The following is a 25,562-nucleotide window of genomic DNA, read 5'->3' on the forward strand; positions in this document are numbered from 1 at the left end:
TCACTCCCTCCTTCCTTAGTTTAGAATAGTACTGGCAGAATCGCCTGTTTGTGACATTTGTGAACTAGGATCTTATGATACGATCACTAATATTGTACCAAAATATGTGACCAAACTGCACTGCGGGCCTCATTACGAGTTAGGAGGTACTCTGGTATTAAATCAACTGGAATACCACCCAATGGAATTACCATTACTGCCACTTAATCCGGCGTATTTACTGCGAGATTACAAGTGGTGGTGGCGGGGTTAGTCCCAATTAGTTTGAAGTCGACAGGACTCCATTGGGGATTTCGGCAGAATTACTGTTGTCGCTATTACCACCACGATAATTCCAGGATTTTGCTGAAAATAGGGGTGGAAGTAAATACCCCACTCCAGAACCATATTCGTAGTATGGCGGAGTGGGAAACGTGGCAGTGAGTCCGTTAAGACCACTTTTTACCCCACACATCGTCATACCCGTAATGAGCCTTAAGAAGGTCAGCGTAAAAAAAGGTGCACTGTGGCTTGATGATGACTGCAAAAAAGTGAAAACAGATTTAACGACTGCACTTAAATTATCTGAAGAAGGCACCCATCAAACATATGTCTAAGTGCCTAGGTATAAAAAGCCCTTGACGTCCAAAAAGCGTAACTTGGAAGAAAAGAAATAAGATGCTTTGAAATTGGTTACTATCACAAAAGATCACCAGGTATCCTGGCATACTGTGATCCCTATCACAAAAGATCACCAGGCATCCTGGCATACTGTAATCCCTATCACAAAAGATCACCAGGCATCCTGGCATACTGTGATCCCTATCACAAAAGATCACCAGGCACCCTGGCACACTGTGATCCCTATCACAAAAGATCACGTGATCCCTATCACAAAATATCACCAGGCATCCTGGCATACTGTGATGCCTATCACAAAAGATCACCAAGCATCCTGGCATACTGTGATCCCTATCACAAAAGATCACCAAGCATCCTGGCGTACTGTGATCCCTATCTCAAAAGATCACCAAGCATCCTGGCGTACTGTGATCCCTATCACAAAAGATCACGAGGCATCCTGGCATACTATGATCCCTATCACAAAAGATCACCAGGCAGCTTGGCATACTGTGATCCCTATCACAAAAGATCACCAGGCATCCTGGCACACTGTGATCTCTATCACAAAAGACCACCAAGCATCCTGGCATACTGTGATCCCTATCACAGAAGATCACCAGGCATCTTGGCATACTGTGATCCCTATCACAAAAGATCACCAGGCATCCTGGCACACTGTGATCCCTATCACAAAAGATCACCAAGCATCCTGGCGTACTGTGATCCCTATCACAAAAGATCAGCAGGCATCCTGGCATACTGTGATCCCTATCACAAAAGATCACCAGGCAGCTTGGCATACTGTGATCCAAGATTCAACTGATGAAGTGCTGATGCATCAAGGGAATATGGGTCAAGACATCTGGATTAAACACTTTCCTAACTTTTACGGACCCCATGGAGTGTCTGTATCCACAAGCATGTATGAAATAGAGCTGATACTGGTAAGTATTCAGAGGCTTTAATTGTTACTGAGGCAGAGATTAGCCAATCCCCCGACACAGAGAAGCCAAGCAAGGCCCGGTCCTAGACAAACTCCCAATGACTTTAAAAGAAGACTCATATGTCCAAGTGCCATTCATTTTTTTAATGCTATTAATGTTCAGCATAAAGAGCACATATTGTTCCTAGTGTACGGGCCGGTAAGCATTGACCACTTGATATTAACAGAGAACTTGTTTTTGAAAAGCTTGTTGTTTGTGCCAAAGGGGGGACTAAATGCCCCCCTACCCACAGAATTAGGCTTTTGGAGCCTAAAGAATGAGGTGACAATGGCACCTCTTCTCTATCAGACTAAGTAATGGTGCAGTGAGATGCTAGTAGGTTAAACATGGCATCCTCTGTGTTCTGCAATCTACAGAGGGGGTTGAAGTGGAAATCGTCCTCCTCCACGAAGAGACTGGCATATTGCTTGAAAGTGTAGTGTATCTGCGATGACCCTTCCTCAATTAGTAATCAGTCAACTAATGAGGTCACGCAGGCCTATGTGCACTCGGTGACAAAGATACTCTATAAGAACGAGTAGGCGTCCTCTATCTTCCATACATCACCTAAATAAATCAGTTTGGGGTCGTGAGGAAATAGAACTGCTGCTAGGGAAATTATTATTTCTCCCCCCCGGCTAAGCCAATTCCAGTTCTGCCACCTACCTTCTCGGTTATCCGACCCATGAAGCGTGTGCCAGTTTAGGCTTTTGCCGCCACTTTCTGACCCCCATTCCCCTTTGGCTGCCTCATACCCTGGCACAGCCCTGTCCATGCTCCCCTCTGCTATATCTGATACCCTCGATGTTCCTGCCCCTGTCATGAGGATCCGCCTGAAGCCCAAAGCCAAGTGCAATTCCTGGTATGACTCAGACCTCGTCACCCTCAAACAGGGTTGCTGAGCGGAAAAGGCGTGCTTCTGGTACATCCTCTGACAAATTGGCCTGCAGCCTGCTCCAAAGGCAATACCAACTGTCTGTACGCACCAAGAAGGGAGCTCACATCCAAGCCCGCGTCTCTGCGGCATCTAACAACTCGGCCAAACTCTTTAAAATCTGCAAGGAACTGGCCAGTCCTGCGGCAGTCTCTACCTCTCCTGTCCCTTCCCAGGCCCTCTGCACAGCTCTGGCTTCTCATTTCATCTCTAAAACTCAGGACATCCTGCCCTTTCTCTCTTCCTCTCCCCACTCTACTCCATGCTCTTCCTCTAGCCCCTCTTCGGCCATCTCTCCTCCCCCTTCTCTGCCTTTCCCCTGTTCTCCCCAGACTAGGTTTCTAGACAAGTCCAACCTATGAATGTCTCATCAAAACAGGTTTATTCCCGTTCCTTCAAAACCATCAAGTACCACATTGATTCCCTGGCTCCTGCTCTGGCCAACTTCTGCAACCACTCCTTCACCATTGGAGTCTTCCAATCCCCCCAAAGCACTCCCTTGTGCACCCTCTTCTTAAGAAACCCTCTGCTGACCCGTCCTGCCCGGGTAACTATTGCCCAATCTCCACCACTCCCTTCCTGGGAAAACTCCTAGAAAAGCTGCCCATCTCCCAGCTTAATCTTCACACTGAATCTGTTGGTTGCCTTCATGACCATCAGTCTGGCTTCAGAGCTGCCAGAAGCACAGAAACTGCTCTCCTGAACATCCATGAAGACTTTCTCTCAAACCTTGATTCCAACACCCCCTGTGTCCTCATCTTGCTTGATCTCTCTTCTGCCTTTGACACGGTCAACCATGCCATCCTGCTCAACCGTCTCTGTGATAACTTGGGTATCACCGATCAGGCCCTGGTGTGGCTGACTTCTTTCCTCTCTGATCGACCCTCTTAGGTCCAACTTGGGTCCTTCCTCTCCTCTATCTCTAACACTACCTGTGGTGTCCCCCAGGGGCTAACCTCTCTCCCTGCCTGTTCAACCGATACCTGGCACTTCTTGCCCACCGCGTTGCCGCTCTCTGCCCCAACTCTCAGTCAGATGACACTCAGCTCATTTTCAGGCTACCTTCGGCCACCTCTTCTGCGTCTCTCATCTCTGACTGTCTGTCTGCTATCCAGGAGTGGTGGGCTGCCAATGATCTCTGCCTTAATCCCTGTAAGACTGAGATTCTCCTCATCGGCACACCCGCTCCCTCCTTTCCTGCCACTCTCTGGCTGACCTCTCTTGGCCTTCTTACTGCTCCCACCTGCGAGGCTAAAACCCTCAGGGTCATCTTCGACTCCACACTCTCCTTCTCTCCTCACATCTCTGACGTCTCGAAGAATCCACACTACCAGCTGCACCTCCTCAGATGTATTTTTCCTTTCCGCTCCTTCCCCCAGAAGCTCACTATCTTCAGAGCTCTGGTTCTCTCTAGGCTGGACTATTGCAACAGCCTCTTTCTAAATCTACCTGCTTCTACTCTCAGCCCTCTGCAACTCATCCAGAGCCGGACTGCGAGACTTGTCCTTGGCCTCAAGCCCAGGGATCGAATCTCTCCAGGACTGAAATCTCTGCACTGGCTCCCAGTGGCTGCGAGGATTAAGTTCAAATCACTCTGCATTGTCCACAAGGCCTTCTGGGGCCTAGGGCCTCAATACCTTCAACTCTCTCTTCCTAAATATCTTCCTTCTCAAGCTCTTCGCTCATCCGCCTCCAACTCCCTTAGGGTCAGTCGCTTCTCCAAGCAATGAGTTGATGGTAGATCTCTTTCCTCAGCTGGGGTCTCCCTCTGGAATAGCCTCCCTGCCTCCCTGAAACTTGAGGAGACCCATATCTGGTTTCGGAAGCACCTCAAAACCTTCATCTTTGCTTCTGCTTTCTCTCCTCATCTCCCCTGCTGAATTCCTGGCTAAAACTGTACTGGTTACCTGGCCACCCTCTGATCTTGGGCCCAGGTCCCCTCCCCTGCCAATTGCATACCTGCACTGCCTCCTTGGCAACCCCTGCACTTGGGGACTGTTGTTCTGTATCACTTCAGTCCCGCACCAGCACTTGACATCTGATGTCTGCATGTGCCACCACCTGGCCCTACTTCTCTTATTGTTTTATTTTTTCTATTACACTATGTATTGCATTGTCCCCTCCCCTCTCCCACTCTGCACTTTTCCCCTTCCCCCTTCTCCTGCACTTGCACGATCTGAATGACACTCGGCCTAGTAGGGTCGCTGTCTCTGTCTTCCCTCTGTTCCCCCTCCCTTGCCACATTGCGCCTTGAAACACTTGTGTATAGGCACGTTATAAATGCCATATCATATCATACAATTATGATTGGATATTCCCTCTGTTTCCAGATACATGGGCCAATAGAGTGTAGGCAAATCTGATAGGTGCGCTGTTATGAAGGATGCTTCTGGACACTTCAGGTAAGCTCATTCTAAGTTCCCTCATTAAGACTACAGCAGAGTCATTGAAGACACAGGGCAGGAACCTACTGGCTCCCGCCACCCAGGCTACATCTTTCCGACTGTCTGTGTTGGAATGTCAGAAACACTATAGTCTCTCAGTCATGCATACACATTCAAACATTCTATCATTCACCCTGACCTCCCAAATTCCAAACCATCCTGCATCCATCTATAAGCAAAGCACATCACAACACGCACACATCATCTACACACCCACACAGTCACACCTCCTACTCTGCCCATTTTATTAGACAGAAATAATAAACAAGAGTTGACCAGCAACTACAGCACTGAGGCACCCATGGACCCATGGACCAATGGAGGCCATATGCCCCCAGACTGCACGATGATGCCATCCAAACATCCTGGCAACCCCCCCCCACCCTAACTCGAGATACAATCCACTAACATACACCCACGTTCATCTCTAATCTTCAAACACTCCCACACTACATCCACACATAGCACTAGGATGCGGGAGGTGCATATCTAATTGCCCAGCTCAAATCCAGCGTGACCCACTTCCACATGAGCCCATAACGTGTGGCAACTCTGGCACCACACTAACATTTTGCTAACAAAGTCATACATATGGTGCCAAACTGGAAGCACAATAACCTTTGCTATCACATCCATAGATCTGGCACCAACTTGCTCCACAAAAATGTGTTCTATCTAATCTATATGTACAGCACTAAACTGGCAGCACAATAACCTTTGCTATCACATCCATAGATCTGGCACCAACTTGCTCCACAAAAATGTGTTCTATCGAATCTATATGTACAGCACTAAACTGGCAGCACAATAACCTTTGCTATCACATCCATAGATCTGGCACCAACTTGCTCCACAAAAATGTGTTCTATCTAATCTATATGTACAGCACTAAACTGGCAGCACAATAACCTTTGCTATCACATCCATAGATCTGGCACCAACGTGCTCCACAAAAATGTGTTCTATCTTATCTATATCTACAGCACTAAACTGGCAGCACAATAACCTTTGCTATCACATCCATAGATCTGGCACCAACGTGCTCCACAAAAATGTGTTCTATCTTATCTATATCTACAGCACTAAACTGGCAGCACAATAACCTTTGCTATCACATCCATAGATCTGGCACCAACTTGCTCCACAAAAATGTGTTCTATCGAATCTATATGTACAGCACTAAACTGGCAGCACAATAACCTTTGCTATCACATCCATAGATCTGGCACCAACTTGCTCCACAAAAATGTGTTCTATCTAATCTATATGTACAGCACTAAACTGGCAGCACAATAACCTTTGCTATCACATCCATAGATCTGGCACCAACTTGCTCCACAAAAATGTGTTCTATCGAATCTATATGTACAGCACTAAACTGGCAGCACAATAACCTTTGCTATCACATCCATAGATCTGGCACCAACTTGCTCCACAAAAATGTGTTCTATCTAATCTATATGTACAGCACTAAACTGGCAGCACAATAACCTTTGCTATCACATCCATAGATCTGGCACCAACGTGCTCCACAAAAATGTGTTCTATCTTATCTATATCTACAGCACTAAACTGGCAGCACAATAACCTTTGCTATCACATCCATAGATCTGGCACCAACGTGCTCCACAAAAATGTGTTCTATCTTATCTATATCTACAGCACTAAACTGGCAGCACAATAACCTTTGCTATCACATCCATAGATCTGGCACCAACTTGCTCCACAAAAATGTGTTCTATCGAATCTATATGTACAGCACTAAACTGGCAGCACAATAACCTTTGCTATCACATCCATAGATCTGGCACCAACGTGCTCCACAAAAATGTGTTCTATCTTATCTATATCTACAGCACTAAACTGGCAGCACAATAACCTTTGCTATCACATCCATAGATCTGGTAGCAACACAATCTACCTCCCTCCGTCACTGTGATCCTAAAGAAATAATAGCACACAAACTCGCAATGCCACATGACAACATTCAGTCTTGCCACGTCACAGCTAAGTATGCCCATTCATTTCAAAGTCGTCTCTTTATGTGCATCACATATTTCTCAAGCTTAGCCATAACCAGAGAATTGTTTGGCTTCCATATTCCACACATCCATAATACTACTTCAGTGCTGCTAATATCAACATTCCCTCCCTACACATAACATGTTATACAGCTGACACATCATTGCCATTACCCTAGAAAACCCTTGTTTCTTTTCGCTGTAACACTGTACAACGCTAAAGCCCATAACAGGTTAATGGTTCCTCCTTGCAACTTTAAAACACTTCAAATTCTCACACAATCTCTGAAGCAGCCAACTTTACAATGTATATGAAATCTTGCCATTATGTTCCTTCCCATTCTATACTTAGTCTAAGACATGATGGCCAACTCCTGTATCGCTTTACTGTTCCTATATCGCGCTCCACTATGTCTCCCTGTGCGGATCGCTGTGCGGGATTGTGTAAGACACCACGATGCCCACTGGTGCTTCCTTTCGATACATCACAGTTTTCTTTTGTCCTGATCCTCCACGCTGCTCCGTCTTCTCGACGTGGACCACCATAATCGAACCACCGACCACCGGCATCGACCACCAGCATCGAAGTGACCACCATATCACTGCAGAGCAGTACAGACCATCACCACTTCGCACTGCCCCTTTGATCTGTGAGAATCCGGCCGCATGCCACACACCATCAGCGCAATGACCATCATCTCACTGCAGTACATTTGCACTCTTTCCTTCCTGATGCGCCTCAGTCCCTTCCAGGTTTGATTAATTAGTTAGTCTAGTTCATATGGGGTAGACCAACATTGAACCACTTATGCCTAATGTGCGTCTTGCGCGTTGGCTCCTCCTATTCTCCAACTCCATTACTCCAAACACCCCATTGACATTGGCATTCCTTTCCACATGGCCTGCTTCTTCCTGTAGGCCCCCAGGTAATTTAATACAGTTCTGCTTTAGCCAAAAGTCCTTTGACCAAAATGCCCTTGTAGGCATCCTTGGGTACAGCAGCACTATGTTCCTTTTCCGTTCTATTCCTTTCCACATCCCTACCTTGCTCTAGCAGGCCGTCCCTGCCCGGCGGGACCCAGTGGGTCCTTCACTGACTGCAACCCTCAGAGCAGCTCACTCAGTTCTTTTATGTTTTTCTTCCAGCACACATTAACCTGTCCTTTTGCCCTCTGAAAAGTCCAGCCCATTGCCATTGTTAGGAAGGACGCTTCTGGACACTTCGCATAAATTCACGCTAAGCTCCTTTCTTTAGATTACAGGACAATTCCCTTAAGACATAGGGCAGGGGCCCAATGGATCCCACTACCTAGACTGCATCTTTCTAACTGCCTGTGGTGGAATGCCTGCGAGCACATGACTCTCTAGAAATAAGAGGTGGGAACCATGATTTGATTGCAATGCAAATGGAAGAGTAAATTATGCTCTTATTCCATTTTTTATAGCTGAATGGGCACAATAAAAATAAAGGAAATGTATATTTTTGAAGCGCACTTTCATGAAATTACAATGTGATTTTTCTTTTTATACTGTTAAGGAAAAGTAGTACTTTAAGTCATTTAAGACTCGTTTATTAATGCAGACTGCAAAGAATTAGCTTTTAAATGTTCAGTTTTACACTCATTAATCAATATCCATTATGGTCATACATGGAGGCTTTGTAGCAATTCCTTTGAGGAAAGGGCTGTTTATTATTGATGTTTGATCACTCAATACAGTAAACATAATATAACGTTCTATTTGCTGCCCTGGCCATGATTCATTAAATGTTAGGCAATTTATGGATTTACAGCACATTAAATCGGCTATTGAAAGGTGATATCATCACTGCTTTTGTAGAAATTGTGACTGAAAAGTTCGCCTTTGAACTTTCACATGTAGCAAAGAAGTTGTTTTGATACAAGTATTGAAACATGTGAATTTCAATAGGGATATTAATACTAAATTATTCAAATGTGGTGGAACTACGAGATATATATACCCTGAGTAACCAATTTTGTAAAATATGTGTGAATAACACCCGGAGAAAACTTTACTGCAAACCTCTCACCAGTAGTTAAATACCAGAGCCATCCATGTCTGGACTGTCACCCCAGAAGCTGTTGCTGCTGTTGTGCCATAGTAACTAGCCGTAGTCATGTTGACTGTCTAGTTGTTGATGCCATTAGTGTGTGTGCTGCTACTGTCCCATTCTTGAGTCCTACCCCTGCTATTTTAAAACCGCGGTGATAGTCTGAGAGCGAACTTACAACAGGGCACATACTAGTATCCCTAACCAATGTTTTAGTTCTCCCAGTGAAATGAAAGCAGCAAAAATGATCTTGTTTGACTATTCCAGTGCCTGCTTATGAGAAGCTCAAACAAGCCAGAAAAACGTGACACCCCTTTAAACTGCATTCATTTTCTGTGGTACATGTTCATGTTCTACAACAGTAACTGATTTGGGATAGGGAGGTTTTGCCACAGGAGATTACATCGAATTCATCAATTGTTCAACTCATTCTGCGAAAAATATATGTGGGGGCGAGTATAGACGAATAGCTAATGTGAGGGTGTTATGGTGGGACTGCGGGGGTCTCCCCCACATATATTCGCAGCAAAACCTACCACACATTTATTTTAGATGAAATTGAATTCGATGTACATTTTTTTGGACCACATCACATAGAAGCACTCATTTCTTACACTTTTCCAAACTTGCAAACATCGAAACAGTTACTTTGGAAAACGCACAATCGATCCCAGGCTATCAATTAAAACAAGATGGCAATTTTGCTGAACTCAGCAAGCATAATATTCAAGAAGATTTACTAGCCTGTGTTGCATAATATCACCTCACATCCTCTTCAAAATATTACCCTTTTGTCTTTTATTTTATTCATCCCAGTTGATATAGACATTGAATTTGGTAGTGGATTGATCAATTTTCCACTTGTCTCCCTATAGCAATACACGTGGTCCATTCCTCCATTCATGAAAAAAAATTCAGTAATGCAAGGGACTGATTGCTAGGCCACACATGATGCTAATAGAAACTGCAGATATGTACAGTGAGGACAGGTGGAATAAAATATATAGGATTTCTGCAACTTGAGAACTTCATGACAGTGTTGCAGGTTTGCAACTTGTAACCATGTGGGCCAACATTTGGTCCATTAATTTGATTCCAATTTGCAGTAGCTCTTGTAACTTCAAACAACTTCTTCACTCCTTTCTCAGCATTTGTTTCACTTCCTTTTCAACTTTGCAGCCAGTGGTGCAACTAAGCAGGTTCTGAAGTTCCTTGTGAGCCTCTTGCATACTTGGTGAGCCGCTACTGCAGTATTTGTGGGCTATCCTCACCATCTCTGAATCTGAGGCTGTGACGCCACCTGCTCTTTTGCTACCATTGTCACAAATGCCCAGTCAGTCGCGCTCACGTGGGAAGGGTGGTGCTGGACCATGTGCATTTCCACAGCATCCTTCACTGCGGTGGGGTTTGGGTTTCCCCAAATGATGGCCATCTGCAAATTTACACAGTGCATGCCAATATTTTGCATCATTCTGTCACTTGGTGCCTGCACAAATTGCAGCACAACCACATGGCTACCACCACACCAAGAAGCTACAATAGTGGTGGTGTTGACAGTAAGGGCTAGACCTTGTTGGTGGATAGTGTCATTTGTACAGTATGCAGTGAAGACAGAGGTGCTTGGCAGGCTGAGTGTGTGGGGGAATTGAGGGCTGCTTTTTGTGCCAGTGTGTCCTTGACAAAGGATGGGCTGGTGTATCATCCTATGAGTAAAGCACCTCATCGAGGTCTACACTCTAGAGAGGGCTGTGAAATAGGGTCCACTGGAAACTTACTGGGTGCATTAGGACTAGCCAGACCATACTACCATTTCATGTGCTTGTTGTGCATTGGAGTGGTTGTTGAGGATCACCCTTTGTTTTGTGTACTCCACTTCACTGGTATCCTGATTATGTTGCATATTACTGTTCCTTCCTGCCCCCTCATAGTCTTTTCTTCCTGCAAGAAGGAGGTGGGCACTGTCTGATCTGGGATGTCTTCACCCAAAACTTGTTAAAGGACGCCTGTGCCTACATTACCCCCTCAGCAGAGCATTCACAAGTGCAGAGTCTTTAACCTCTTCCCGCTCATGAGGAATGTCATGGAGCATCACCTCCGTCTCCTCTATTGCTGATCTTCTAGCTCCTCCATCAGCACCACATGTACCTCCTCCTCGTCTGTCTCTAGACATCCCAACCCCCTGCATCACCCTCTCCCTGCATTACCAACATCTTCTCACCAGCTCCAAAGTTGGCTAAGGCAATGTCCATCAGCATGTCTAGTGCACCTGTAAAAACGACAATAATGACTAATCTTAAATATGGACTCTGTTTGAACTGGAGGAGTTGGCTATGTGTAACTTTGACAATTACCATACAGTGGCCCTCATTCCGAGGTTGGTGGTAGTCATGGCGCAATTTGCGCCATGACTGCCACCAATAACGGGTCTGGCACCGGTATAGTTCAATGGGGACTTACCGCTGTAGTCCGACCATTGCGGGACCGCTAAGTCCCCATTGAACATGCCATTCCCCATTCCCATTGAGCCCACATAGGGCTCAATGGGAATGGGGAGTGCGCTAATAACGGGCTCGCGTTATTTGGACCCTGGTCCCTTTACGGGTCCCGTCCACAACGGCTGATCAGTCCAGCCGTTAATGGTGGGACCCGCTAAGGGACCTTGTAGTAGGGCAGTAAGGGATTACCGGCACCGGTCTCCTTACCGGTGCCCGGTATCCCTTACCGCCCACCTTGGAATGAGAGCCAATGTCTTTATGACATTATTTTGATTTGCGCTGGCAGTATCCACTTGGGGCTGCCCGGAACCAAACTCCTGCCCACTGTGGTTTTTGTTCATTGTTGTTTATCCTCTAAGTGCAAATAGCAAATGAGGCAACTAGAGGGAACAAAATACTTCGCAATCTATGCTTGTCTGTTGTGTATTTTCTTTTGTTTCCGCACTGATACTTCTCCCCGCTTTATTGCATAGATCCTTCCTTGAGTAAATGTAAGGTTAGCCTATTACAAGATCATGAATGAAGGTCTGCCCTCCATTTTAGAAGCACACTTCAAAGTGCACGGAGGAGAGAACCCAGGTTTATTCACTGTTTCCTCAAATCCACTAATCAACAATACTAACAAGATATTGAACAATGCCAAGCTTCTTCATTAGAAGAAATGTGAAACCATGCGAGATATGAGTTTATCATTTGTTAATCTCACTTTCTGCTATAATACCATTTATCACACCGCCAGATCGTTTTCACCCTATTTCCGTTTACCTTTTTTACAGGCTATGCAATCCACTGGCTTAATAACTGTGTTATTTCCTTTCAAGTGCGCTTGGAAGAGACCAGACTCTGAAATATGTTGAGCAAAATTTGAATTTTTTTCAAATAAATGTTCGTCCCTTTATTTTATGGACTTGATTATTCACTGAATCTGGGATATTATTTTCTGTAAACCGCACTGCAATGTTATGCATGGGCATTTGTTCTCAACAGTTTACTTATTCTATTCAGGTGGATACACAACGCGCCACAATTCTCTCAAGTGCAACGTTCTTACACTTATTCGGATACTTCGTAAAAGAACAACAGCGCGAGAAGGTTCCCTGCACCAGTCTAGAGGACGACTCTATGCCTACTTCTACTTGTTCATCCTGTGCTGTGAAAAATGAATGTCACAAAAAATTGTGAGAACACATTTTTTAGATGAAAAAGATTTTGACAAAAATATATACATTTAATATGTAACCTTCTGGAAAAAAACTGTCACGTTATTATTACAGAATTAAAATTGTGAATTACATTGAGCAAATAGAATAGCATAGCTACATATTAGATCAGAAAGAATTACTTAAAACTAACTACATAATCATTTACAGAAACCTTAATATCTGTGCTTACAAATTATTTTCACAGAACTGTCTATCACGGATCAGGTGGATTAAAAGTCCCATGGCACTGTGAAACACAATAGGACACATTTTGGAGTTCCCCAGTGTGTAAAAGAAGGGGCTAAAGACAGGCGAACACCTTTGTCTTAACGGTTCCATTCACTCTCTGGGGGACTTTCATTGTTTTTGAAGGTGGGGTTGGAATGGGAGTTAAGTTGTCTCCTCCCGTTTTCCATCTGCCTTCAAAACCAACATGCTTTCATGACAGCAGGAGATTTTCATACTGGCGTGGAAATGATGATTTCCCATGGAAGACGCCTGTCATACAACAACTCCGACACAGGACGCATCATGGGTAACGCGCTTGTCTATCAAGGCAACGCTTTAAGCTCCCAGCCGCAACCACATATACAGCCATGTTAGCCCTAACCAAGATGGTGCTGGTAGCAACAGGTTACGTTGCTGTCCAAGATGGCGGCTTACATCCCCGTTGCACCTCCCATTACGGTTCCAGAGCCTATATCTTGCTGGTCCTCCTTAACGGCTTTGCATTGCAACTTCAGGTAATCCCTATCTGTTGCCACGCTGCTTCCTGGGAGTTCCTTTGCTTTTTTTCACCCTATACTTGTGCACTTCGTTCCTGGACTTCGTTTCTGTTCGTTTCCACTTAATGTCCATAGCTTGCTGATTACCATCTACACAGCCCAGCCTTTGGAGCACTATTCCTGTTAAACCATTCTTCAGCCAACCCTCTGACACCACCTTCTGCAGTCATTGCCAAATGGTGTTCCCCTCAGGGTTTTCCTCTGTCTTGGTGATTTGCTCTGTCTGTCACCCTGTTCTCTGTTCCCTTAAAGGACAGAGTAGCTTCTAGGGGGATCATCCCTATCTTCGGGACACGCAATCAAGACCCTGACCCAGAGGAGAAGGTCCTAAAGTATGCACTGAAACAGGTCAGTCTTCCGTTGGAGCCCAAGTTGAACCCAATCTCTGACAGCTTGCAACGCCATACCATTGAGATCAACATGGACCAGATGCAGGATGTGGTTCGTGCCCTGCAGCAACTGGCCACAGAGGTTCAAGTATTACAATCAAAAACCTTTCGCCCTAAAGAAAATGATGTAAAAACGAGATGCCTGGGTCAAGGAAGCACCCTTTATCTGGGACTTTCATGGAAACGTGCTGTTATTTAACTCCCTATCACATCGCCTTCATTTGTTACTCAAAATGTATTTGGATTCACTGGCCTAGCCTCCTTTGTTGACACTGCTTAATAAATTAAATCATGTCCTGGGAAGACGTGCTCACACTGTCTCCCACAAAGTGATGAAATGTGCTTCAAAATTTCATTACTTGACCAACGATGCAACGCCCTCCTGGTTTGCTCTCATTGTTGACTTGCTCCAAAATGATCAAATACCTTGATATGTGCTCTCTAGTCCACAAGACTCTATAGCTACTTACCTTCCGCTCATCTGGTAGCTAAAGGTAGAAGGGGTTTTGCGATCCAGATGGCCAAGACCTGGAAAGATCTACAGCCAACTGCTCTGCAAATTAATATCTCTCTCTAGTTTTATAAGTCATTTAGATATTGTCCCCTTCTGAACATCACAGTATAATGACGGCATCCTTGAAAGATCCATAAGCTTAATCAGTGATATACATGTGCATTCGTCCACTTATTTCAGCTGGGTTGAAGGAGGGCTCAAATAAGGAGCAGGTGGAGCTTTCACACAGACACAGACATATTTGTTCAGTGACAATTAACAAATGTACATCTGCATTTTTATTTTATTTTTATTGTTTTTATGGAATGTGTTGTACATTTCCGAAATAATCATGAACATGACATGACATTCAGGATATTTAAAAAAAATTATTATAATTATCATTAGAGCATTAATTGAGCGCAGACCTAGCTTCGGGAAGCAACAGAGGGCTTTACAATCATAGTGGGTGAAACAAGGTTGGGGAGCAGAGTAACAAGTGAGTGGGGATCCAACAACAGAGAAAAGAAGGCAATGATATATGATGAAAGGATATTTGCTAGTGTGCTAAGTGTAAAGTTCCTGGAATATGACTTTTGCTATTTAAAATAGCTGGATGTATGCAGGAGAGAGCCCGTGCATTCCTGGGGACTGGCCTGCCTGCAGTACAGGGAGGAGGATTTCAGTTCAGGAAAGGTGCAAGTCAGGAGTCTATAGAGTAGATGGCATCACCAAGTCCTATAGCACCACTGCACCTGGCGATTGGCCTGTCCGTTCCATTCCAACCTTTCCACATACTCCCTACCAAGGACGGATGCCAGGATTTGGAAGAAACCCATTCTCAACGATTAGAAGGCTTTGCACCGACCAGAACAGGACGTACAGGCATGAGTGCTCCAAGCGCAGGACGATATATCAGTGTTTCCCACGCAGAGGGGGGAGCCATGCTGATAACAGAGGATAGGGTATGGTCCAAGTGGCCACTGATGGAGCCTTACCCCGGTTAGAAGGGGCAACTTGAGGGAATGGCTGCATCACTATCTAGTTTGGCAGGAACAGATCACAGAAACCCGGAGGGAAACGTTCTGTCCCTGTTGTCAAATGCCCTATAAGTGGGCCGGGGCCTAAGATGGGTGGAGCATTCAGCATTGGTATAGAAAGGCCCACAGGTAATGGATAGAAAGCAGGAGCTCGAGCAATCACTTGCAAATGCTTTGATAATCTCAAGTGACTGGTGAATAAGAAGGATTTGGGGGATTTGGAATAATATATAAGCTATGTGGACTGGAAGGTGTGTCAGTCACTGACTACAAAGATCAGGGGGAATGCATGCTACCATATTCTTACATTGGCCATGCGGGTGATGTTGGCGTGACTATGAGGCAAGTCAGTGGAGACGGGGAAATGTGGACTCAAGTTTCCATTTCCAGTAGTGCAGCTTCACTGCTTGAATGTTTGTCCTACTGGTAAGTAATTTGACTCCTTTAAGTAAATCAACAAAGCAATGCTGTCGGGGTGCTCTGTAAACTTCCAGCATGCTCATGGAATGGGCCGTCGAGGTTGGTGCAGGGGTACTGGGGTAGTTATGGGGAGTTCCTCTTTGCAGGCATAGGGATGGTGGAAGAAGAATGCCTCATGAAATCAACCTCATTGTTTAAGCGGCGCCAAGTTCACCTCTTGTAAATGGGCACAGAGATGTATATACACAAATTGATACATTTTGTGCATAGGAGCAGAAGGGATGGGTGGAAGGAATACCATCTGGGTAGGATTCCACTTGGGTGATAGAAAGGCAATAGGATAACGGGTTATTGGTACCCGGCGAGAGTCAAGCAGAATGCAACACGCATTCTGTTTGGCTCTCGCCGGGTCGTTACCAGGCCGAGAATCCCTCGATTACCTCACTTACCTTCTTGCTCCTTTGTCCCCGGTGGGGGACGATGGCAGCCTCCAGCCGCATGGAGACCCGGAACGGGGCCATCCCTGATCTGCGCCTCCACACGGCTGGAGGCTTCCATCGTCCCCCACCGGGGACGCAGGTATATTTTTTTCTTTTTTTCTTCCCTCCCTCCCTTCCGCCCTCCCAACCCCACTTACCTTCTTCTCCTTTTTTTTTCGGGAGCGGACGCACTGGAAACACTTCTGTTCCCAGGGCGTCCGCTCACGATGGCCTCCATGGAAAGGGAAAACGGACTCGGTTTTCTCTTTGCCGGCAGGCATTTTCTTGGTCGTTTTTTTTTTCCTGTCCCGAAACGTGTTTCATATCAGCGCCATTTTGTACATATTGATGTATTTTGCACCCCTGCCCATCCATCTGCCCCTGCAGGTGACTGTTGACCTGACAGGCAGCTAGGCCATTTCAGAGAAAGAATTAGACCTTGAACTCAAACGCTGTATCCCCCACATCTCTACAGGTTGTCATGGGAAACGGCAGTGTAATGTGTTGGTAGGTAAATAAGCTGCTGGTGGTCTCTGTAAACAATGGATATCTTTTCATGTTCAATCCTCTTTTGAGTGGAGAACAAGGTCTAGGATTTGGTGGCCAGATTCCACATGGTGCCAAGCATGCAGCCCGCATGTGAAGAGACTGAAATGTATTGATTTTTATTTTCAGGATTAAAGTGAATCCTACATTATAGTGATCCATCCACAGAGCACTAGTGTTCAGAGAAGCGAATAACTGATTAACCTTGGCTGAAAATCCCCAGTCTAAAGGCTACATTTCCCTATTTTCATGTGTTAGGTTTGCATCAAAGATGACTCCCGGTTTTTGACCCTTCAATAGGCGCCCAAGAGCTATGAAGGACAGCATAGCTGCCATCAAGCAGGATTGGAAGACATCTTTGGCTCCCAGGTTTAGTACTATAGATTGACTCCGCCCACTTATTTAAGGCAAGGTGGCTGGTTGGTTTGCATCCAGGGGTGGCAGGCCTACAGATGGTTTGAGATTGTGAGATTAACGTTTCTCCTTTCCAGTTGGATACCGACCTAATTTCTGGTGACGCCACATTCAATTGGTATGTCATTGAGTCCCACTTTTATTTTTTTAGGGCTTGGCCCCTGATGATTAAGCCTGCTGCGAGTTCAAGGGGGACGTCATCAGGTCCGTTGGAAAAGATATCTCTGTAAAAAAAAGAAAACAAAGTTGATCCAGAAGACAGCCCGATTTCAGAAGTGGAGAGTGGCATGTAAACCTAGCATTCTGGTTCGAGTGCTGTCATTAATAATTCTGCAAACCAAAAACACATTCCTCTTGGAATTAATGGCATGACTGTGCTAATTCTGGGCCCATCTGGAAAAAATTACAATTTTTGCAATGGCGGCTCTCTCTATAATAAATAGAAACAAATTAGTAATTGTACTACTATTGCAAACAAAGTAGGGGCTCCCAAGCCTTTATCAAACCTCCATGTGTTTTTGTTGGCATCCGTCTGACTGTGATGCATGTTGGCCATATGACTGGGACGCTGGGGAAGATGCTTTGCATGACTACATCACGCACTGCCAGATGCTCCATCAGTTTCTGATCTCCATGGCTACGCTTGAAGCCGCCAGACCTTCCGCATGACAGAGTTGACTTCTGATTGTGACAGTCAAGCCAAAACTTCCACGGAGGCCAGACCTCTGGTTGGGTATGGTCCCACCAAGACCACCATGCAAATTGATCAGGAGTTCAAAATCAGCCCCAGTGGATGACTGGAGCCCATCGCTATGACCTTATAGTGACCTACACCAAACCAGTCTCCAAAGTGAAAACGAGTTGTTTACCCCAAGACCCAGTGATTTATAGCGTACCCTCCTTTTGTTCCATAATCTTTGAATTTATGAAGACGGCTTGGAGACAAGTCCAAAATGAAATAATTTCTTGGTGTGGGTGATGAGAGAGGGGACAAGCTCTGCTTCATTCTGTAAGCGGAATCTGTGGTAGCTATGTTGAGAAAGTATTTTCAATATTTTTCTGTAGTCAAAAACAACTGTGGGAAACGAGCCTGGTTCTTTTTCTGTGTTAACAGGTTTTCATAATAGATACAGCTTGGAAATGTCTTTCAAAAGGAGTTGTTTTTAACAAATGGATAGATCTATTGGCAAGTACGCGCGTGGCTCGTTCCCATCTTTTTTTTCCGGGCAGGTTTGAAGAAAGGACAAATTCAATATAAGGGTTTACAGATACGATTATCCGGGAATCGCGCGTCAAGCTCCTCCTTCATTGGCCACTCCTGATAGGTGGTGATATCAATGCCACCCATCTGTCATGGGGACTCGCTGTCCCACAGGTATGGCTGACAGATAGAGAGAATGACACGTCAGCAGCAATCACTTAAGGGGGACAGGCAGCGGTGGACTGGCCTATAGGGAACTCTGGAGATTTACCTGTCGTTGTCTGCACCCTGGGCCTCTTTTGTGTGGTAACCTATTTTATTGCCAAATGTTCCCATAGGAAAATAATTGGGTTTGCTGAAAATGTCTGATATGGGGACACTTTGAACATTATTTCCAGGTTCGCTTTTGGTTCCCAGTCCACCCCTGGGGACAGGAGATTTCAAACTGGGAATCCGAAGCCGCTTTTTTAATTTGGTCAGTGGCCTGACGCAGTACCCTTTAAAACTTAAAAAATAATAAGTACTGAAAATATTCCTTAACGGATTGTCAATGCTGAGAACAATTTGGAAAGAGAAAACATTTTACTCATTCCTGAAATCTGGCCAATGAAAATGGCCTCTCTGATTCCATGTTTAGGTAGCACATTCTGTACAGGTTAGGTACATTCATGTATGTATGTATAAAACACTCATATAATGCACACTGCATAACTCTGCCCATCAGCTATACATTTATTTATTTATTTATTTATTTAAAAGCTTTGTAATGTGTGTCAGTCAACCTTGCGGTCACTCCACACTACTGCAAGATAAAGACAAAATATGTGTAGTGCAGTGTTCTGGGTACTTAGAGTTCATCTGATTTTTGGGGTTTTAAACCCTATAATCCTGTTTAAGGTATAGGGATCATCCTAAAGTTATGTTATGTTACTTTGCATTTATATAGCGCCTTATGTATCATTGGTATGATCTCAAGGCGCTGGTAGGTTGAATGCCCTCGGGAACCATAGTTCAAGTCAGTAGAGAGAGAGAGAGTGAATCATAAGGTGCATGGGTGCACCGGATATGTGTGCAGCCGGTATGTGGCACTTGCATGATAGCTGCTTCTCAGCGGTAGGTGTGGTGGTTGGGAGATCAGGAATATGTGTTCATTCTGGTGGGATGATACCCAGACTGATTTCTGGCTGTGTTAGGCCTGAGAAGACGCATAGGCTAGTGGGTGTCGTGAGCCAGCTGTGTTTAATTAGGATGATGAGGAGTATGTGGCAGGTGTTAGTATGGGAACAGCTATACCGAATGTGTCATAGTATCGCTGTGTTCTAGATGAGTGGTGGTGCATAAGAAAGAGTAAGCCTGGTGATAAGATATGGTGGTTTTCAGTAAGATGCTTGCGATCTTGCTCAACATCTGAGCTCCATCCGTCCCGTGCACTCCATCCGTCCCACGCACTCCATCCGTCCCATGCACTCCATCCGTCCCATGCACTCCATCCGCTACATGCGCTCGATCCACTACATGCACTCCAACTGTTCCATCCATTCCATGCATTCGATCATTCCATGCACTCTATCCATTTCATGCAGTCCATCCGTTGCATCCACTCCATCCACTCATGCAATGCATCTGTTCCATCCATTCCATGCACTCTATCATTTCATGTACTTTATCCTTTCCAAGCACTCTATCCATTCCATGCACTCTATCCATTCCATGCACTCCATCCGTTTCATGTACTCCCTACGTTCTATGCATTCCGTCCACTCTATCCGTTCTATCCACTCTCTCCATTCCATCCACTCTATCCGTTCCATCCACTCTATCCGTTCCATCCGCTCTATCCGCTCCATCTGCTCCATGCGTTCCATTTGATCCATCAGCTCTGTCTGGTCCAGCCACTCTATGCAATCCGTCCACTCTATTTGATCCATCTACTTCATCCGTTCCAACTACTTCATCTGTTCTACGCACTCCATCTGTCCCATGTACTCCATCAGTCCCATGCACTCCATCCATCCCACGCGCTCCATCCGTCCCACGTGCTCCATCCGTCCCATGCGCTCCATCCGTCCCACACGCTCCATCCGTCCCACGCGCTCCATCCGTATTATAAAGATACTGGCTGCTTTGTTAGCCAGTGCATCACAGCCTTTCAGGTATTTACCAGCGGTGCTATACCAAGGTAATTCTGGCAGCGGTCAATACTACCTGATTATAGAGCTTTGTAATATCTCCAATTTTTACCTCTACCCAATAGGTGAAGGTTAACGTTGTAGAAAGTCCCTTGACGGTTTCAAAGTTTTTTTTCTGTACATAAGAGAAGCACAAACATACCTGAAAAATGTTATCCATGGTGACATTGAGAGAGGGTGAAAAGTGGACTTCTTTGAAGCCCACCTTCTGCCCTCTGTAGGATATTTTGACTTATTGGGGTAAATTTGGGGTTTGGTCGTATTTTCTTACCGCCAAAATATGAGCGGCAGTTTGGTGGTGAATTAGCCTTGCATTTAGATTGGGTTTGGCCTCATATTATTTTAGTGAATACACCTTCTTATATTATATTGGGGAATCTAGTAATATATTGTTTGCGGTATTTGGTGGTGAGCATAGTTTTCTTCCTTACATTATAACCCTATCATAAAACAAAACCTTCTTTTCTATTACAGTACCTCCCAGTGGTCTATAGAGAGCCTTGGACCTATGCATGTAATAGAAACCCAACAATTTTATATAGCGCGCCACCTATAGGTTGTGGCCGGTATCACTGGCTTATCTACACCAGCGATCTATGCGCCCTTAGGCATCACTGGCTCATGGACGTCCAGCAATCTATATATTATATCAGATTCCTTCCAAACAACATGCAAGGAAGGCGCACACACACACAAACCTGCTTCATTACTGAATATTATCAGCTTATTCTGGGTTGTTATTTTTACATGCAGGGGCAAATTGACAAATGCACTACTGAAGAGAAATGGACTTCCCCTGTACTGTATACTTTATAGGTAATATGAATAACTTCACAGGTGCAAAGATGACACTAAACCATTTGTTTTTATATATTCTCATTATATTATATACAAATACAATTCACAATTATTAGTTCTTACCATAAAAACATTGCATCATCATCTGGAAAACAAAAGAAAGAGAATACAGAACAAGCAAGCCTTTTAAAACATGAGGTAATTCTTCCACATTCTGAACATGATAGAATAAAATGCAGAGGATTTCCTATCCTGTCTACACTGTACTATAATTCAGTCATCCATGCGCCCTTACACAATGACCTCACTTATACTTATCTCCTTACCAAAAGTGTTTCTTTGAAGTTCCCCCACACAACCTTGTTTCACTCGCCTCGCAAAGACAGGCCCAGTCAGCACGTACTGCTCCTGTAATATTGTGTGTCTGTGAAGCACGGCAGCCAGCGCTCTGTGACACCTTGAACTTCTGTCTTCACAGCCCAGTCAGCACGAACTAACTCTCTATGTCAGTTTTGCCATTAGCAGAACTCTGAACCTTCCTACTTTGTCTACGTGGTATGTCTGCAGACACTTTCCTCCAATCAGGTTAAAAGCATGTTTTCATCATCACCCTTCACTTTTATACAATGGGATCCTTGCTCACTGAGCAACTGTTTCAATTTTATTTCCTGCCGTGCATACTTTCTGCTTTCTGCAACCCAACACAAAAGAAAGAGAGAAAAAAAAAATGCCAGTGTACATTTAAAAACGAATTATAGCAGTGCTACTAAAATATGTATTTTCACCTCATTTTGCACATGAGACTACATTATAATGTTAGGGAGTTAGAATTAGTGTTTAGTAAATGTTAATTCAGTTAGTCTGTTATATGATTCATGTAGTCTCATATATAAGGAATCACAGAAAAATCGGTGCACTTTATTCTCTGCAGTATTATATTGGGCTTTTGCTGTGTTATGAAATCTGTACCTTGCATGCCACCAGCAACATATTCACATATTATACTGTCAACACAAAAAAATATATGTGTGTGTCATATTACTGCTGGCAACAACAAAAAAATGCCATCACATTTAGTAAAGCGCTATATATATTATTACAATAATATATATTACTTTACAATTTGATGGATTAAATGTCCAGATTTGATCCTTTTTATCATGTGCTACTAGTCATTATCCATTTTCATCGTCACGCAAAAAAAAATCCATTAGCATTCAATGAAATATCTACCAGCAGTATTTCAGTGAATACATACTGGTCACCGACTTAATGGCAGTATTTGTATTATGAGGAAGATGTCCAAAACGTACAGTGGTAGTATGGTCATTCCTCCCAGCAGAAATCTGGGCAGCGCAATCTGCCCACCATGCATTCAGTCCACATCTGGTTTCCTCTCTTGTTACCCGGTACGCAGAGTATCCTCCATGGAAGATATGACTGAACCGTTCCAGGGCTATATGATATGATATGATATGATAGGTTATTTATAACGTGCTTAATACCCAGAGGTTTCTAAGCGCGGACCCAGGGATCGAACCTGTCTTGCTCTATGTCGCCTTGCTTCCAAGCTGAGCGTGTTGTCGCTGAGCTATCCTCCCAAGACAATACGCCTCTGGGTCATTGTTATCCTCAAGATAAGGTGGCAAAGACCAGCATTCATTTGCATTTCTTTTTATCTGGCATCACTCGTCATCCTGGCATAAATAGTGCTGTTATCTCAGTGCTGACTTCCGCCTCATAGGAGTTCACCATCATGCAATATATGGCCATCCAAGTACGAATGGCGCAGAGGCAGCTGGTGAGGCATTAAGCGATGTCAGAGGGGAAGAAGAGGTTAAGAGAAGACCCAGCAGGTGTCTTCAACAAAAAGGTGGTAAGAACCTTTTTCCCAGCGGGGCTGAGAACAGATTGAGAGGGGGGAGGGCAGATTTTGGTGGGACACCCACTGAGAGGTGGGTAGAGTGAGCAAGTGCTAGACTAGACCAGGAGATGTATGAGGAGTGGTCAGAGATCAGTATAACTGATAGCATAATAACCACATCAGAATGCAGAAAAAACTATGATCTTAATACATTACTCAAACTTCCTTTCTGCATTTTGTGGCGTTCTAGAGTATTGAGTACACATATAATAGTGACTCAGACTTAATATGTAAACGGGATCTTTGCTCTAGGGCATGGGTGCACAACATACGGCCCGCGGGCCAGTTGCGGCCCGCCATGCCCTTTTGACCGGCCCGCGAGGCACAAAGACTTTCCTAATGGAGGGCGGCCCGCGGCCGCCCTCCATTAGGAAAGTCTTTGTTGTCTTCCGGGCCGGTGAAAACACTGGCCCTCATTGGCTAGCACACACACGCATCACGTCGCTCCTACGAGCCACGTAATGCGTGTGTGCTGCACCAATGGAGGGCCAGCAGCACTACGGCTGGCGTGGCCCATAAGGCTTGATGCCGGAAGGCATTTCAGCCTTGGACCATGCCAGCCGTAGTGCGATTCCAGCTTACCTGCCTTCCAGCCTTCCAGCACGTCTCCGGTAAGTGGTCTGTTTGTGTTTGTGTGTCGGGTTTGTTTTGCTTTATGTTTGTGTGTATGAATGTTTGTGTTTTAATGTATTTTGAGTGTATGTTGAGATGCGGGGGTGGGGGGGTGTGTCGGATGTGTTTGAATGTTTGTGTTTTAATGTATTTTGAGTGTATGTTGAGATGCGGGGGTGGGGGGTGTGTCGGATGTGTTTGAATGTTTGTGTTTTAATGTATTTTGAGTGTATGTTGAGATGCGGGGTTGGGGGGTGTGTCGGATGTGTTTGACTGTTTGTGTTTTAATGTATTTTGAGTGTATGTTGAGATGCGGGGGTGGGGGGGTGTGTCGGATGTGTTTGAATGTTTGTGTTTTAATGTATTTTGAGTGTATGTTGAGATGCGGGGGTGGGGGGCGTGTGTCGGATGTGTTTGAATGTTTGTGTTTTAATGTATTTTGAGTGTATGTTGAGATGCGGGGGTCGGGGGGGTGTGTCGGATGTGTTTGAATGTTTGTGTTTTAATGTATTTTGAGTGTATGTTGAGATGCGGGGGTGGGGGGGTGTGTCGGATGTGTTTGAATGTTTGTGTTTTAATGTATTTTGAGTGTATGTTGAGATGCGGGGGTGGGGGGGTGTGTCGGATGTGTTTGAATGTTTGTGTTTTAATGTATTTTGAGTGTATGTTGAGATGCGGGGGTGGGGGGGTGTGTCGGATGTGTTTGAATGTTTGTGTTTTAATGTATTTTGAGTGTATGTTGAGATGCGGGGGTGGGGGGGTGTGTCGGATGTGTTTGAATGTTTGTGTTTTAATGTATTTTGAGTGTATGTTGAGATGCGGGGGTGGGTGGGTGTGTCGGATGTGTTTGAATGTTTGTGTTTTAATGTATTTTGAGTGTATGTTGAGATGCGGGGGTGGGGGGGTGTGTCGGATGTGTTTGAATGTTTGTGTTTTAATGTATTTTGAGTGTATGTTGAGATGCGGGGGTGGGGGGGTGTGTCGGATGTGTTTGAATGTTTGTGTTTTAATGTATTTTGAGTGTATGTTGAGATGCGGGGGTGGGGGGGTGTGTCGGATGTGTTTGAATGTTTGTGTTTTAATGTATTTTGAGTGTATGTTGAGATGCGGGGGTGGGGGGGTGTGTCGGATGTGTTTGAATGTTTGTGTTTTAATGTATTTTGAGTGTATGTTGAGATGCGGGGGTGGGGGGGTGTGTCGGATGTGTTTGAATGTTTGTGTTTTAATGTATTTTGAGTGTATGTTGAGATGCGGGGGTGGGGGGGTGTGTCGGATGTGTTTGAATGTTTGTGTTTTAATGTATTTTGAGTGTATGTTGAGATGCGGGGGTGGGGGGGTGTGTCGGATGTGTTTGAATGTTTGTGTTTGAATGTATTTTGAGTGTATGTTGAGGTGGGGGTGTGTGTCGGATGTTTATGAATGTTTGTAGGGGTTCGGATCTGGATGGGTGCTTGTTTGAGAGTTTGCTGATTTGGGGGGGTGGGGGGGTTCGGGTCTGTATGGGTGCATGTTTGTATGT

This window comes from Ambystoma mexicanum, chromosome 1q (assembly GCF_040938575.1).
Source record: "Ambystoma mexicanum isolate Mex_15411 chromosome 1q, UKY_AmexF1_1, whole genome shotgun sequence".
NCBI classification, from domain to species: domain Eukaryota; kingdom Metazoa; phylum Chordata; class Amphibia; order Caudata; family Ambystomatidae; genus Ambystoma; species Ambystoma mexicanum.